Source organism: Lepus europaeus, chromosome 10, assembly GCF_033115175.1.
Source record: "Lepus europaeus isolate LE1 chromosome 10, mLepTim1.pri, whole genome shotgun sequence".
Classification (NCBI taxonomy): Eukaryota; Metazoa; Chordata; class Mammalia; order Lagomorpha; family Leporidae; genus Lepus; species Lepus europaeus.
The window spans coordinates 9,904,708-9,922,359 of NC_084836.1; positions in this window are offsets into that span (position 1 = coordinate 9,904,708).

Below are 17,652 nucleotides of genomic sequence, written 5' to 3' on the forward strand. Positions count from 1 at the left end.
GCCCCGGCATGCTGGGGGAAGGGCCCAGCCTCTCCGCTGCCGCTGCCGGGAAGGGAGCGCTCGACCAGCCAAGGCCCCTCCGTGAACTGGGCAGCAGCCGTCACTCCCTGCATTGAGCCAGACTCTGCTCCGTCCCCCTCTGCGCCAGGTTAATCTTCCTAAAACGCCGCCCTCATCATCTCCCTGCCCTGATTAAGGACCGCAGGGCTGCCTTTGCCATCAGAGCCGCGGCCACCGCGTGGTCTGGCACCGACCTCCCCATCACCCTCGGCAGCCTCTCGCCTGTGTAGCCTGGGCTCTGCCCCAGTGCTGGCGGCGTCTCCTGTGGCCTGCCCGCCGTGTCTTAGCCGAGGTGGCCACGTTTACAGACAGGAGCCAGTGAAACCTGGCTGGCGGGACCGGGGGTGCCGGGCAGGATCTTGGCTGACGGTCAGGCTGCCCCTCCTCAAGGTCACAGCGAGAAGCGATGACCGGGATGACTGGGCCCACGGCGGCAGCCAGCGGCGGCCCTCACGCCCCCTTCCTCTTCCTGTGCCTCCTCCGAGCCCGTGGCAGCCACCCCATAGGACCGCGGGGTCTCCTCCAGCAGCACGCTTGGCATTTGGGGCACGAGCAAGGCCGAGCTGCTGCCCCCGTGTGGTTGCTTCCAGAGAGGAAGGCCCACGGGAAACCCCCAGGGGACCTGGAGCAGGTGGCAGCCCGGTCACCCTGGAATTGGACAGACGCCACTAGGTGGACCACTTTCTAAAGAGGTCCCTGGGAGTTAGGGCCAAGTGACGCCCCACCCCCTCTCCCCTGTCCATGGGAGCTCGCAGTGGGCACAGGAGGCGGGGCTGAGGGTGCACCTGATGTGAGTCAGTGCCCCCCCCAGCCCAAGGCCCAAGCAAGAGAGGCCCCTGGAGAGCCCCCAGGGCTGAGGCTGGCGCCAAGAGGGGGAGGCGGGGCCTTGCCCCCCTGCCAGCTGCTGGCCGGCTGAGCCACAAGTGCTCCGCCAAGTGGGGGGTGTCCTGGGGGAGGCCTGGCCTTGCCAAATGGGCACCGGGCGAGGGGGAACCGTGTCCTGCTTGGAAGAGGGAGGGGCTTGTGCCGCTGTATCTCCCAGAGGAGACCCCAGAGCCCCCGAATCCAGGGACCCTGCCGCCAATGGAACAGGACCAGGAGCGGGCTTGCGCGGGACAGACATGGCTCAGCCCCAGCCCCTCTGACACAAGGGGCCCCAGAGAGGGAGCCTGCTCCTCCCCCACCACACAGGCCAGAGACCTGAGCAGACTCGCAGTTTCCAACTTGGCGTGGGTTTTTCACGACGAGGCGTGCTTGGAGCGCCGCAGGTCCCCTGCTAGGAAGCCCCGGCGGGAACAGGGATTGGCCGAAGCATGGTGGAACTAAGCAATGGGAGGAAGTCCAGAGGTCCTGGTTTGGAGGGTCCCCGGCAGGCCATCCCATGCAGTGCAGACAGACAGAGCAGGGCGAGCAGCCGTGGTGGGCAGGAAGGCCTCTGAGAGGTGGCATTTGAAACCAGACAGATGGTCACGTGACCGTGCGGGGGCTGAGCCATTGGGCAGCAAGGACAGCAAGTGCAAAGGCCCTGAGGCACAGACGGCTTCGAGCGTCCAGAAACCTGAAGCCAAAGAGGATGCAGCCTGGTGTGTGTGGGGAGCAGCAAAGGAGACGAGGCAGGCAGGGGCCACAGCAGGGGGAGCTTGGCTGGCAGGGTGGGAGCCCGGCAAGCGGCTATCAAGAACAATTTTGCCAGAGGGTCCCGTTGCCCATCAGCAAACACACAGGAAACACACACCTGCAGATTTCATTAACGATCGATTTATTTGAAAGGCAGAGTGACGGAGCGACAGGAGATCAGCCATTCTCCATTTCATTCCTCAGAAGCCTACAACAAGCTGGGCTGGGGCAGCCCAAAGCCAGGGGCCAGGAGCTCCACCCAGACCTGCCGCGCGGGTGGCAGAGACTCAGTACTTGGGCCACCTTCTGCCACGTTGCCAAGTGCCTTAGCAGGGAGGGAGCTGGATGGGAAGTGGAGCAGCCGGGACTTGAACCGGTGCTCGTATAGGGCACCGGTGTTGCAGGCTGCGGCTTAACCTGCACAACCCCACAGCCCAGGTCTCATTCTTCAATGAATGCATTGGCTGAAGCAGTGCTCAGACCAAGCATTTGCTGAGCACCTACTATGTGCCAGTTCCTGTGCCTGGGGGGGGGGGAGGACACCAGACTCCCTGCCCTCCAGGGGCTCGCGTTCCTAGTGAGAGAGGTGTTGGTGAAGCAGGCAGCGGGGCAGGGGAGAGCGGGGGTCCTGGGGGCGGGGTGGGGGAGAGACCTCACTGCAGCATGGTCTGAAAGAGGTCAGAGGTCGCAGCCGGCTCCCTCCCGCCATTGTTAAGGTTTGCGCAGATGTGGCCCCCAAACGCAGGTGGACGTCTGAACCCAAAAATGCTCTGCTCACGGCTTAATGCTGGCAGTCGACGGACGGGGCGGCGGCTGGACCCCGGCGTGGCGTCTGCAGGCGGGGCCCCTGGGAAGTGAGTGGGTGAGGTTGCTGGGGTGCAGCCCCGGGGGGGGGGCCTCTATGTCTGTATCAGGAGAGGCCTGCGGAGGGAGGGGGAAGGGTGGCCGCGGGGTCCTCCCGCGACACGTGTTCCACCACCGCCATCACACGGGCCTGGCCCGGGCCCCTTGAGACCACAGGCCGGGGTGGCCTCGGCCCCTGCTAAGGGGCTGCTCTCGCGCACTTTAACAACAACCTGACGCATTCAGCCCCCCGCTCCCCGACCTGTGCTCTCTCTTCCCCGGGCGCCCAGTGCTGGGGTCACTGCCAACAGCGCAGGCTGCGTGCACAGACCCTAGGGGAGGTGAGCTGCATGGGACAGAGAAGAAAGGCGAGAGCCTGACCTCAGGGGGACCCCAGGAAGCGGCCCAGCCGGGGGGGGGGGGGGGCGGGGAGGGCAGCCCACCCAGATTCTGGCCTGACCTCTGCCCTCCCTTCTTCGAAGCCCGGCCTCTCTGTCGTCGCTGCTGGCCCATCTGTCTTGCCTGTGGCTATGCGTTGCCGTCACTTGGTGCCCCCACGGGAGGACAGGGACACTGGGGGTGGGGGTGGGTGGGTACGAGGGAGCAGCGGGGCTGGCCCGGCTTTGGAGCCAGCGTTCCCTGGGTCCAGAGACAACGCCCCCCCATGACACCCAGGGCTTCCCCTGTGCCTTGGCAGGGTTCCACCGCCCGGGCCTCCCCGCTGGGCTGTGTGGGAGGCGGCCCCTGGCGAGTCTGCCCGGCGCCGGCTCTGCAGCCTGCAGCTCGCCCAGCTCAGCAAGGAGACCGGGGGCAGAACGCAGTGCCTCAGCACCCGGGTGGAAAACACCTTCTTGTTTGGGGGTGCGTTTCTAAAACTGGAATACTGGGAATTAAGCATCTCCGTGTCCAATCTGGCCGGCGGTCGGCACAGACTCAGAGGCTCCCAGGAGGGGAACTGGAAGTGATACTAAGTCCCTGTCCGAGAGACAGAGACGTGGGGAGAAGGTTTGGTTCTGCACTGAGCTTCAGACTCCTGGGTTCAGCCCCGGGCAGGGCCCCGCCCCGTGCTGGGTGTTAAGGGAGGGCAGGCTGTGCCCCGGAGGAGCCCCAAGTCTGATGAGCACAGGGCTGACCAGGGAGGTGTTCTGGACAAAAGGGAGCCTGGGCAAAGGCCCTGAGGCAGGAAGACGGAGCCCTGCTAGAGCCCTCCACACATGCACTACAGGGTGTGAGAACCAGAGGGGCACCCAGCTGGTGAGATGCTGGAGACAGGGACAAACCGAGAACACCGAGTTGGGGCCGGCGCTGTGGCGCAGAGTATTAAAGCCACTGCCTGCAGCGCCAGCATCCCATAGGGGTGCCGGTTCAAGTCCCGGCTGCTCCACTTCCAATCCAGTTCTCTGCTGTGGCCTGGGAGAGCAGTAGAAGATGGCCCAAGTGCTTGGGCCCCTGTACCCACCTGGGAGACCCGGAAGAAGCTCCCGGCTCCTGGCTTCAGCCTGACTCAGCCCTGGCCGAGGCCATCTGGGGTGAACCAGCAGATGGAAGGTTGCTCGCTCTCTCTCTCACACTCCGACTTTCAAATAAAATAAATACATTTTAAAAAAGAAAAGAAAAGAACCCTGCACTTCTGTACCCGGAGCCCAGGAGCTGGCCTTTTCCGGAAGGCAGTGGAGCGTGACTCACTGGGAACTGGAAGGAGCGCCGAGGGGCGGGACCTCCCGCCAGAGTGTGGGCGAGGTGGGAGCAGGCTGGACCAGGCAGAGGTTGGGGCACAGCCCCTGCGCCACCCGTTATCTGCGGGGCACAGAGAAATTTCACCGACGACAGAGAAGACAGAGTGAGTTCTTCGGTGATGGAGGCAGGAGGGAGCGCAGGGCCCGCCAGCCTCTGTGGATTTCATGATATTTATGTTCAGGGCGCCCACCCTGCCGCGCTGCCAGTAAACAGAGCTGATAAATATGACGAGGGCCGCGGCACAGAGCCCATGTCTGTGCCTGGAAGGCAGGAGGCTGCGGGGGGCTCGTGAGGAGGAAAGAGTGGCAAGGCAGGCCGGCACCGCGGCTCACTTGGCTAATCCTCTGCCTGCGGCGCCGGCACACCAGGTTCTAGTCCCGGTCAGGGCGCCGGATTCTGTCCCGGTTGCTCCTCTTCCAGGCCAGCTCTCTGCTGTGGCCCGGGAAGGCAGTGGAGGATGGCCCAGGTCCTTGGGCCCTGTACCCGCATGGGAGACCAGGAGAAGCACCTGGCTCCTGCCTTCCGATCAGCGCAGCGCTGGCCATAGCGGTCATTTGGGGGGTGAACCAACGCAAGGAAGACCTTTCTGTCTCTCTCACTGTCTAACTCTGCCTGTAAAAAAAAAAAAAAAAAAAAAGAGAGAGAGAGAGAGAGAGAGAGAGTGGCAGGGAGCTTTCACCTTTCCCCAACGCTGTGACCCGCCCTGGAGGGGGCGGGGCAGGGGCACAGAGTGGGGGTGGGGCCTGAGCAGGGCAAGAGGCTGTAGTTCCTCTGTAGGCAGCCAAGGTTCGGTGGAAAGAGCACCCACCGGCTTCACATCAGAGGCGCTGAATTAGAATTGCAGCTGTGTGTCAAGTGCAAACGACAACACCAAACTTACCAGCTGGTGTGTGGGGGTTAAGATAGGTAAAACCAGGGGCCAGTGCCGCCTGCCACGCCGGCAGCTCGCATGGACACCAGTTCCAGTTTCTGCTGCTCCACTTCCAATCCAGCTCCCTGCTAATGTACCTGGGAAAGCAGCAGAAGATGGCCCAAGTGCTTGGACCCCTGCACCCACAGGGGAGACATGGATGGAGTTTCAGGCTCCTGGCTTCCACCTGGCCTGTTAACAGCCTGGCTATTAACAGCCATTTGGGGAGTGAACCAGCAGATGGAAGTTTCTCTCTCCCCCCTCCCACTTCAAATAAACATAAAAGAAAGAAGAAACTATTCAAATCTGACCGCTCAGATGTAGTCGCCACGAATATCTGATGGGTGTCCTTGCTTCCTCGTTCCTGCCTTTATAAGAACACTTCCATGGTTCGAATCCCCCCCAGATGGGATCACGCCCCAGGGACTATTTGGGACGTCTCTCTCTTCACTGACCAGTATCACGGTCACGATACCAGGCCAAAACAGGTCAATTTATTTCATGTAAAATCATGAATACTCAACACAGGACTCAGAGACAGGGATCAACGCAGAAGACACTGACGCTGCACGAGCAGGCTTGGCGGTTCCGCTGCGTTGGCTTCACCCAGCCCCGTTCTGTGGTTGTGGTTGCTGTCGTTCTTTTTATTTTTTTAAGATTTATTTATTTATTTGAAAGGTGGAGTTACAGAGAGGCAGAGAGAGAGAAAGAGGTCTTCCATCCACTGGTTCACAGCCAGAGCTGCACCGATCTGAAGCCAGGATCTTCTTCCAGGTCTCCCACATGGGTGCAGGGTCCCAAGGACTTGGGCCATCTTCCACTGCTTTCTCAGGCCATAGCAGAGAGCTGGATTGGAAGTGGAGCAGCCAGGGCTCGAACCTGCACCCATATGGAATGCCGGCATTGCAGGCGGCGGCTCTACCTGCTGCACCACAGCGCTGGCCCGCTCCCCCTTCGGTGGTAGTTGCTGATACACTGGTTTACAGCAGCTCCAGCTCACCTGTCCGTCTCCAAGCCGATCACAGGCTCATTACTGCACCTAACACAGTTAACGGTGACTCCTCAGCAGAGAGAGCCGGTCCACGCTCAGAATCCCGGCACGCTTCTCTGGCCGGCACGCCCTGACCAGCTTGTGTGATCTCCAGGGAGGGGCAACAGGTTAGGAGGGTGTCGCTAAGGGACAGGGGCAGCGTCCTGGCGCACGTGGCCCAGGACCCTGTGATTTCTCAAGGACACGTTCCTAGAAGAGGACAGCCAGGTCAAAGCCTATATACTTTTTTTTTTTTAAGGCTTTTAACAGCATTTGACAAATTGCCCTCCAGAGAAATTGCACCAATTTACACTCCCACCAGCAGGGCCCAGCACCCTGGACAACCCGAGACTGCTAATGAAAGGCAATGAAAGGGAGAGAAACAGGTGCCGAGGAAAAGGGGCAGGGCAGGGAATTCTGGAGGGGAGCTCTTGGTGCCCCCCGCCCCCGCCCAGGCCGGCCCACCCCAGCCAACCAGAACGTGGAGGGCGCAGGGAGCACACAGCCGGCCGGGTTCTAGAGCAGCCGGGCACTGCAGACGGAGCGCGAAGACTCTTCGATCCATTTTAATTAGGAGCTGCCTGAACAGAGACCAGAGCAGCCTCCACGGCTGAAGGCAAAAAGCAAAACAAAATTGCCGCAGCCCAGCTGTGCTGCAAGCTTTATCTGTTTCCTAAAATCCCGAGAAAGAGCTCAGCACCCGGGCGCTCCCAGGCGCTCCACCTCCAAGGCACCTGCCTCGCTCCTGCTCCCTAACCGTAAACATTGTTTCCAGGCTTGAGAAGAATAAATACAATTGAGATACATTTGAGCCTAGCAGGGCACTAGGCTCAAATGTGAAGAGGCTGGTTCGGGTCCTTGCGCCCTGGGGGAGGTGAGAGGGTCACCTCCAGTGGACACCATGATGCTCCACTTGCCTTCAAGACACTCTCTCTCCACCTTGCACTACAATAGTCGTATGCTGAAGCCAAGGACCCCAAAAAGAGTGAATCCTAGGCTAAACTTGAGCCACTCTTGAGTCTGCAAAGCCCTCCCGACAGGGGGCAGGGACCCTCCTGACACAGGGCCAGACCCTCTCCGGGCCAGGGACCGTGTGTAACACGGGGTTCACAGGAAGAGCACGCGAGGGCGGGGTCTGATGCAATAGTGCTGCCAACAAAGGAAGTTTTCAAGGCCGGAGAAGATAGCTTCATGTACCAGGCTGAACGCCGTGCCTTCAAGCAGTTCAGGAAACATGAGTGGTGTGAAAAAAGCCAGGGGCCGGCGCTCTGGCGTAGTGGGCTAAGCCCCTACCTGTGGTGCCGGCATCCTATATGGGCACCTGTTCTAGTCCCGGCCGCTCCTCTTCCGATCCAGCTCTCTGCTGTGGCCCGGGAAGGCAGTGGAGGATGGCCCAAGTGCTTGAGCCCCTGCACCTGCATGGGAGACATTGAGGGAGTTCCTGGCTCCTGGCTTCAATTTGGCCCAGTCCCAGATGTTGGGACCATTTGGGGAGTGAACCAGAGGATGGAAGACCTCTCTCTCTCTCCTGTGTGTGTGTGTGTGTGTGTCTACCTCTCAACTCAATAAATTTAGTAGTGTAGGGACATGGCTGGATGGAACGTGATTAGCCCGCTGGCCTGATGAGCAATTCCAGGAGCTGTTCTAGGGAACAGAGTTTGATTGCAACAGAGGCTTGGAACAGCACCTGCCAAAAAGAGACCATCCACAAACCCCTGTAGAAGTCACGGGAGCAGGGGCGAGGCCAGGCGGGACTCTCCACTTGAGCCCTTGCTCCACCAGTGTCATCGTGCGACCCTACCATACCCTGAGCCTTCCCTCTGGAAGAGTCTATGACCGTGGCAGCCCAGGGAACTGTGGAGGGAGCTAGAGGCATGTTGGGGTCACCCTGGGGGAGGCAGCCTGAACCTCGGTTTCCTCGACTGTACAATGGACTCATCAGCTCGCCAGGGCTGGACCGATGTGAAGGCAGGCTGGGCTGTGGCCAGTGCTGCTGCTAGGCCTGCGATTCTGGGGGCAGTGGGGGATGGGGTCTCTGCTGCGGCGTCAACCCTGCAGCAAGATCACCCAGCAGAGCCCCTCTCTGCCCTCCCTCTCCTGGGGTTCCACATGGCCCCCATCTTGCAAGCACTGGGTAGGAGGGACCCCTCCCCAAGAGAGCACAGCAGATACGGGACATGGCGGCGTTGGAGTGGGAACCCCAGCTCCCTCTACACAGCATAGGAGGCCTGGGCCCCACACAGGCCTGGCCCAACAGCAACCCCACTGACAAGCCAGAGCCAACACTGGGGGAAGACCCCTGCCCCGACCCTCCGAGGGAGATGCTGAGGGAGTGAGAGCCGTGGGGGCAGGGTCCCCGGACTGTCTGAGCCAGGGTGGGGGGGAGGGGAGACGCTGTCACCTGCACTTCATGGAGATAGGGCGGGGGAAGGGGCCACTCGCTGACCTCCCTCCTGGGGCCAGGCAGGGAGGAAGCCGAGGCCAGAAGGGGGGGGGCGGGTACTTGGCGCCACCCTTCCTGCTGTGCCACGCACCCCACAGCCCTCACAACCAGCTTGCAAGTGGCCACGATGTGGTCCATTTTACAGATGAGGCTAAGAGAGGTAGAGGTGATTACTCCAGTCCACGCGGGGGCTGGGGCTTGCATACAACCTGAGCTTGTCCAGTCACGAAGCAGCAGCCCAGGCGGACGGGCAGGAGCCTACCCTGGGAGCACTTCTGTCTCCAAAGAGAAGCCCAGGAAGGGTGGGCCGCAGTCGCTCACAGCCCAAGGCGGAATGGAGACACCGCTGACCCCTGCAAGCCAGTCGGGCCCCCCGAGGCACCACAGGGTGGCCAGCACCCCTTGCCACTCTCTTAGCCCCTCCCCCTCCAGAGCCTGAGGAACCCGTGTCCTACACGCCCTGCACCACTGGACGCCGGGAACAAGGGCACCTCTGCCCTGCCACACCGGGCCGGGCGCTGCCGCCGCCAGCCGGGCTCACCCGCCCCTCCCGGACAGCGGGCAAGGGCAGCCGAGCCGCGCAGGAGAAGGTGGGGTGCGCAGACCCTGCTGACCCCATTCGACGGCGCTCAATTACGAGGCCATCTGCTCAGGGCACTGGGGCAGAAACAGCGGCACCCGGCCAGCCACGTGCGCGCACCCCGGGGCCCTGCCCACGGCAGCTGCCAGCCTGCCTGGACTCCTGGCGCCGACCCTTCCCAACAGAGGTCTCAGGGTGGGGAGCGAGGGGCACCCTGGGACTCAGGAGGACGGGCAGGGCCATGGGAGGGGGTGGGGACAGAGGCAGGCGGTGTGGGTCCGGCTCTGCCATGAGCTCTGCGGGCAGTGGTGCAGGGAGCAGAGCCCCTGATTGCCAGCTCTCCTGATCCGCTGACCCCATAGCCCCAGGGACCAGCGAGGAAGCTCAGCGACCCTGCCCCCAGGGTGCCCCAGCCGCCCCCTGCATCTGCCCAGACCCCTGTAACCCACCCTCGCCTCTGTCACAGGTGACCCTGCCCCACGGACCCCGCAGCGCCAAAACCGGCTCGATGCCCCCAGGTTACTGACCCAGCCCCACCCTGCACACCCGCTCCATGGCCTCACTGTGTCCCGTCTACCCCCTCCACACGCATGCACACACACAGTCAACACACATTCACAACACACCCCACATGCAGCAACTCACTCTCGCACACTCACACACAGCACACTCACGGCACACACTCACCCTCGCACGCTTGCTCTTGCACACTCACACACAGCACACGCGTGGCACACACTCTTGCACACTCACTTTGTACACTCGCCAACTCCTGCACACTCACTCTCGCACACTCACACACAGCACATGTGTGGCACACACTCTTGCACACTCACTTTGTACACTAGCCAACTCCTGCACACTCACTCTCGCACACTCACACACAGCACACTCATGGCACACACTCTTGCACACTCACTTTGTACACTCGCCAACTCCTGCACGCTCACTCTCGCACACTCACACACAGCACACTCACGGCACACACTCACCCTCGCACGCTCGCTCTTGCACACTCACACACAGCACACGCGTGGCACACACTCTTGCACACTCACTTTGTACACTCGCCAACTCCTGCACGCTCACTCTCGCACACTCACACACAGCACACTCACGGCACACACTCACACAGGACTTTCATCTCAGGGGCCTTCTTTCGTTATGCGTTCCCTTCCTGCTCTGCCAACCTCTCTGTGCCTCAGTCTCCACACCTGGGAAATGGGAATACCTCATAGTGTGCTGGCTTTAGTTTCTCGGAAAACAGACCCCACGGTGAGTGTTGAGGGGCTGGGAGTTGGTTTGGGGGTGATCTTGGGTCCCTGTGTGTGGGGAGGTGGGGGATGAGACAGGGAGGAAGAAGCACCAACATAGGCAGTGACCGGGGGCCTCTGGGAGGCGCAGGCTCCTCCAGGGGCAGCAGAGGTATTTAACTCCCCAGTATGGGGATCCTGTGTCTTACAGGTCAGCTGGGCGACACAGGAGGCCACCAGCAAGGATGAAATCCATCCTCAGGTCACCCCTGGGGTGGGGTGAGCGACCGCGGGCAGGGCGCTGTCCGTCTCTTCCTCACAGCCCCGTGGGATGAGCGATCTAACCCGGGCCGAGTGCTTACCATATTGGCACCTGCAGGTACTCAGGGAGTCTCGGCTGTGCTGCAACAACACCTTCACATTATCACCGATGATCCTATCGGTGTGCTGTCGCCGCGGGGCCCTTGCTCCAGCTGCTCACACCATCTGGCTCTCCTCAGCACAACCTCCCTCCACGTGGGTGTTGTCCGATTACTCCTTAGGTCACAACCCAAGTACCACCTCCTCCGAGAAGCCTTCCTGGGACTACTGCATCAGATCGGCTGTCATTAAATTGATTAGCATGGTGCCTTGCGATCCTTTGCTGGTTGCCTGTCTCTCCCTCTGGGCACAGGCTGGGTTTGCCTGGCTCACAGAGACATGCCCAGGGCGGCCCCCTCCCCTCGGAAGCTCCCGGAGGAACACCTGTTGTGCTGAGTACAGGTAGCAGTGATCAACCCGGCAGGCACAGTCTCTGCCCTCAGGGGCTCTCCCGCCTGTGAGGGTGGGGAGGGGTGGAGAGACAGGACTGCGTCAGCCAGGTGGCTGCACTTGTGTCCCGAGTATCCAGGAAGACTACATTTCCCAGCGTCCTTGTAGCTGGCTGGGGTCATGTGACCAGCTGTGGCCAATGGGATGTGGGAGGAAGTGATGTGCAGCATTTCCACTCCAGCCCGCAGAAACCTTCCCCCCCATCCTCCGCTCTGTCTTCTTGGGCCTCCAGGACCCCAGGGCAGGGGTCAGCACCCTTTTCCTATGTAGGTCAGAGGGCAAATATTTTAAGTTTTCTGAGTCATGCAGGCTCTGTTCTGGCCTTGTAGCGCTAAAGCGGCCGTTGTCAAAATGTGACTGCAGTGTTGGCCGGCTCTGCGGCTCACTAGGCTAATTCTCCGCCTGCAGCGCCGGCACACCAGGTTCTAGTCCCGGTCGGGGCGCCGGATTCTGTCCCAGTTGCTCCTCTTCCAGGCCAGCTCTCTGCTATGGCCCGGGAGTGCAGTGGAGGATGGCCCAAGTTCTTGGGCCCTGCACCCCATGGGAGACCAGGAGGAAGCACCTGGCTCCTGGCTTCGGATCAGCGCAGCACTGGCAGTAGCAGCCATTAGGGGAGTGAACCAATGGAAAGAAGACCTTTCTCTCTGTCTCTCTTTCTCACTGTCTAACTCTGCCTGTCAAAAAAAAAAAAAAAAGTGTCTGCAGGGGCAGGGCTAGGTGTCAATAAAGCTTTATTTGCAAGAGCCAGTCACAGTCTGCTCGCTCCTTCTCAGAGGGCGGTGGAGCCACTGGGCAGAAGGCACAGCCCACCAGCCTCACCTCAGCCAGCGCTTGTGCCACTGCACTCTGCTGGTGCGAAAGCTTTAGGATGTAGATAACAGACGACGTATCCTAGTGAGTAAGGGTGCTCCTCACCTTGCACCAACCAAGTGGAGAGCGGCAGGTGGGATGGAAGATAGAGGGAAAAGGATGTAAAACGTGCCCACCATGCGACACCTCCTGCCTGGCAACCCCCCCACACACTTAGATTCCACCCACCCCTCAGGACTGTGCCCAGAAAGAGTACGGAGTGTGAGGCCACATAGTCCTGGGTTCAAATCCCGGCTCTGAAGCTCAAGGGTAACCGCTTAAATGTAACGGAGCCAAGACTTGTTGGATTTGAAAACTTTGCTCACACACACTTTTTCTATTAGATGACAATTCGCAAAGCAAGAAGCGACTTTGGCAAAGACCAAAGGGCAGGTGACGGCCAGGAAGGCGTTCAGAGATGATCCAAGGCGTGACTATAAAGTCCTTTGCTTCGAGCTCAGACAGGGGCGAGTCGGGGCCTCCAGACCTCCTGAGCAGTGTATGTTAAAGACCTCTGATGTCAAACAACAGAGCTCCTAAGCATCTCCAGGGCAGCTTCCCCAGGAGCCTATGTTAGCCAGCTTTTCATTTCTGCAAGGGCACTACCCGAGAGGAGCTACTGAGGGAGGAAGCAGGTTTTCCTCAGTTCACGGTTGTGGAGGTTCACAGTCCAAGATCACGGTGGTGGGCTGGCATCCGCAGAGGCAGTGGAGCAGAGAGAGGATTGCACGGCAAGCCAGGAGGCAGAGGGAGAGCGCCTGGACTGAGGTCAGCGTTCATAAACTGCCTGCCCAGGCCACACCCCAGTGACCTCAAACCCCACCCCTGGCTCATCTCCTAGATGCCACAATTCAATCACGTCTCCAACCTTCATTCATTAACATAATCAGCAAGGAGTTTGGGGACCATGCCCTCAATACACGGGCCTTGGGGGAACCCAACCTATTACCTAAACCATAATACAAAGATCCAAAAGAGATTTGCCAGTGTGGCTGTTGTCTAATGGAATGCATTATAAACTCACTCATAGGAGACTCACGCAGCTTCTAAGGGCGTGGTCTTGTCCTTGAATGAGAGGTACAAGAAGACTGTCAAATGAAAAGAGAGGATTTCGACCTTCAGCTGCCCATGGAAGCAAGCAAGGAAAAATTAGCTGCAAATACTGGTGGCTTCTATGGAAATCCAAGGACAGTTAGAACAAGCTACCAGAGGGTGGGGTCGAGAGTGCAGGAGGCGGAGTCAAGAGCTCAGAGGGTGGAGTTGAGAGCCCAGGAGGTGGAGTCAGGAGCCCAGGGGGTGGGGTCTAAAGAGCAGAAGGTAGAGCCAAGAGAATGGAGGTTGAAATCAAGAGCCCAAAGGGTGAAGTCAAAGGAACAGTGGGGAATCAAGTGAACAGAGGGGCGGGGTCAAGAGCTCAGAGGGCGGGGTCAAGGGAACCATCAGGCAGCCGGCCTGGGTACTAACCCAGACACTGGCACCATGTACCCAGACAGCTTTCAGAATTGCCTGGACCAGCGACTGCTCGGTGCTCCTGCCTCTCTGAGTTGGGGGTGTCTGTGCTCGTCACCCCCTGCTTGTCCCAAACTGTAGCTATGGGGGGAAGGCAGAGAACCCTCTCTTCAGCTCCAGCTCCCCTGTGGGATGTGTGGTACACAGGGAACTGCCATGAAGAAAGATTCTGGGGCCTGCAGGGCCCCCGCCAGTCACCCGCAGCCGCCATCACAAAGCCCCATGGCCTGAAGTTCTCTTTTTCTTTTTTTTTTTAAGATTTATTTATTCATTTGAAAGGCAGAATTACAGAGAGGCAGAGGGAGAGGGAGAGAGAGAGAGAGAGAGCTTCCATCTGCTGGTTCACTCCCCAAATGGCCACAACAGCTAGAGCTGTGCCAATCCAAAGCCAGGAGCCAGGAGCTTCTTCCAGGTCTCCCACACAGGTGCAGGGGCCCAAGCACTTGGGCCATCTTCTACTGCTTTCCCAGGCCATAGCAGAGAGCTGCTGGATTGGAAGTGGAGCAGCCAGGACTCGAACCGGCACCCATATGGGATGCCAGCGCTGCAGGCTGGGGCTTTACCCACTACACCACAGGGCACTCCCTGGCAGTTTTCCTCTCCCGGTTTGGAGTCTAAAAACCCAAGGCGGAAGCCGGGCAGGTTTCTTCTGGGGCCGCTGCCCGTGTCTTGGCCTCCTCTCCTGGCTGCGTCTGTGCCCTGAGCGTCCTATCCCAGTGTCAGCCCCGAGGGATCAAGGCCACCGCACCTTAATCCACTCCCCACAGGCAGGCACGTCCTGAGGCTCCCGGAGTTTGGGCTTCAAGACAGGAAATCGAGCCAGGGAGGTGCAGTTCAGCCCGTAACTGGGGTGCGTGTGAGTCCTGGGTGTGAATGGTGGGAACACTTGTGGACGGTGTGAACCTCAGAAACCCGCGGGCCAACCGTGGCCAACTGTACTTGCCACAGCTGCCCCCACAGACTCCGTTCACACGTGACCTTGCCCGTCCTGCACCCGGAGGTGGGCTCCACGTCCCCTCCTCTTCAACCTGGACAGGGCAGTTGGTGACGGCAGCAGCACCGCGTAGCCTCTGCCAAAGGTCATCACACGCCCTGCCGCTGTGCCATCAGGAAGTGCGGGGCACAGGGGGATGCCATGGTCCCGTCTGCTGCCAGCTCCGTGTGCAGCCCCAGCTGCCCCCTATGTCCACAGATGACAGCCCGGACGAGAACGGCAGAGCTGAGCCCACTCAACCCCCAGCTCCGTGGGAAGGAACAATAATCTTCCACGATTGCTGGCTTTTCTCACCCACTAGGTGTGGGGTGGTTTGCAACGTTGCGATGACAGCTGAGACACCGGCCAGCGTGGTGGCAGTGAGGGTTAAACCGCCACTTGCCACACCAGCATCCCCGTATCGTAGCGCAGGTTCAACTCCCGGCTGCTCCACTTCTGATCCAGCTTCCTGTGAATGTGCCTGGGAAAGCAGCCGCCCGTGGAGAGACCTGGATGGCGTTCCAGGCTCCCAGTTTCGCCCTGGCCCAGCGCCAGCCACGGTAGCCATGGGGGAGTGAATCAGTGCAAGGCAGACCCTCTCCCTTATCCATCACTCTGCCTTTCAAATAAATAAACCTTTTTTTTTTTTTAATAAAAAGTGAATAACTGGGACTCCAGAGGTGTAAGAGAACAAGGGCCAAAGAGGAAGGAAGAGGGAGGCAAAGCTGGGAGGGCTGCAGGGAGGAGGAGCCTTAGCAGCCCAGGGCGGGGCAGAGGAGTCCCGGCACACAGCACAGGCTCAGTTAACACTCAGGGAGGGGCGGACGGGGAAGGGCGGGCAGAGGGCTGTGGAAACTGAGCTTTGGGCTGCACCTCTGCAGACAACGGGATGGACCCGGAAGTCACTCCCGGACAGAACGGCCCAGGAGCCGTGTGCCAGGCGGAAGAGGAAGAGGAGGGATGTTGCTCTTCAAGAGCCAGGAGCCGGACTCCTGGGACTGACGACTGCAGGGCCGGAGGCGGGGGCTTGGGGTGAAGCCTGGGAAAGAGGCCACAGCAGAGCCAGGGCTCTGGGGGCTGGACACATGGTGCCCGGCTTGCAGAGGCTGGGCAGGGCATGGAGCAGGGCTTTCTGCCTTTGTCCCTCCCAGCTCTCCGGCCGCCCAAGGTGCTGGGTTCCGGAGTCACGTCTCTGCCTCCCTTGCCCACAAGCAGCCCAGGGCTGTTTGGGGCCCTTCTGGTTCCTTTGCTTTTCACTTAATTCCACCCCCTTCATCCCATTCTTCCCCTTCCAACCCATTTCCTCCCGCTGCCCCTGGCTCTCTAGAACCTTCCATTAGTTCCTTTCAGACTTGCGGCCCGGGGCCCTTCTGCCCATTTCTACACCACCCCCTCCTCTCCAGTCTCCACTCCCTCCTCCCGGTCAGCCCGCCCACCTCACCCCTCCCAGGTTCTGAGCACCCAAGCCCCGGAGTCCTCCCTTGGTCTGGTCCCCTTCTCCTCGTCAAACTGGGTTGTGCACGCGGCTGCGGGCCGCAGGGAGGCCACGCGGCAGGGCTAGGCTCCCGGGGGGCTGGCTTCCAATCATTTTATTTTTACACCGTCCTTGCATGGATCGAGGTGGCTGTGCAGGGTGGGGTTTGGGGCTGGGTGGGAGGGGACCGAGGCGGCGAATAGCACGCGCAATTAATATAGGTCAGTTGTCACGCAGTGTCCCCGTGGGCCTGGCGGGTGGAGAGCCTCGTCATCTGGGGCCTCGCTCTGCAGAAGTGGCGGTGGTGGCGTCCCTGCGAAGCTGTGCGGGCACTCGGGACGGTGGCCGGTGGCCGGTGAGCAGGAGGGGCCCGCTGCTCTGCGGGAATCAGCAGGCAGCAGAAGGGACCTGCCTTCCTCCTGCGGCTCCTGGGGTCTAAGGAGAGCATCCTGGCTCCGCCCCCGATTGCTGGCAGGTGGGAGAGGCAGGCCGTTCCCTGAAAAACGCAAGCTCTGCCAGGGTGCTCCCGGGCACAGCGTGCGACTTCTCCGGGTCGTTGCGGGAAAAGTGGGAGAAGCGCCCCAGAAAGCTCAAGGACACCTGCCCAGCAGGAGGAGTCTTCAGGGTGCCAACGCCTTCCTTGCCTTATCCCCTGCCTGAACGGGCAGCCCCGGGGGCAGCCCAGGTCTCCCCGCCCACGAAGGAAGAGACCCGAGCTTAAACGGCGCGAGGGTCTGATGAGACCAGAGAAGTGAGGAGAGCTCTGGACCTCAGCTGCCCCTGGGAAAGGCCCCTTGTCTCTGCGGCTCCACAGCCCTGGGGAGGCGGGAGCACGCAGGCGCCCTCACTCCGCCAACCGAAAGTGCTAGGGGCCTTTTGGGTGCGGGTCCTGTGCTGGGAAGGGGCGTGACGGTGGGCAGGGCAACCATGATGCCTGCCCTCAGGGGCTCATCTAAGGGGGACACAGACATCAGACTAAGCAGGCGAAGATGCAAGGGCGAATTGAGCAGCGTGCAGGAGACCAAATGCACTGAGAAAACCCAGGGGCCTCCTTGAGATCCCAGGGGCAGAGGGCGGCGCCTCTGGCTGTTGCCGTCTGAAGGGGGAAAGTGTGGCCCAGGCAAAGACTAAGAGAAAATTGTGTTGCAGGAGGAGGGAACATGTGCAAAGGCTGGGGGGCGGGAGGAGCCCATGTGATGGAGGGGCTGAAAGATGGAGAAGGGCTGAAGAGAGCTAAAGTTAGGAGGTCAGGGGGCAAGAGGAGGTCCCTGGAGAGATGGGCAGGGCCAGGTCAAGCAGGGTACCAGGAGTGCATATGGGCAAGGGGCTGGTACTGTGGTGTAGTGGGTTAAGCCTCCACCTACAGTGCCAGCATTGCCTATGGGCGCTGGTTCAAATCCCAGCTGCTCCACTTCCGATCTGGCTCCCTGCTGAAGGCCTGGGAAAACAGTAGAGGATGGCCCAAGTGTTTGGGTCCCAGCACCCACGTGGGAGACCCAGAGGAAACTTCTGGCTCCTGACTTCAGATCAACCTGGCTCCGGCTGTTGTGGCCATTTGGGGAGT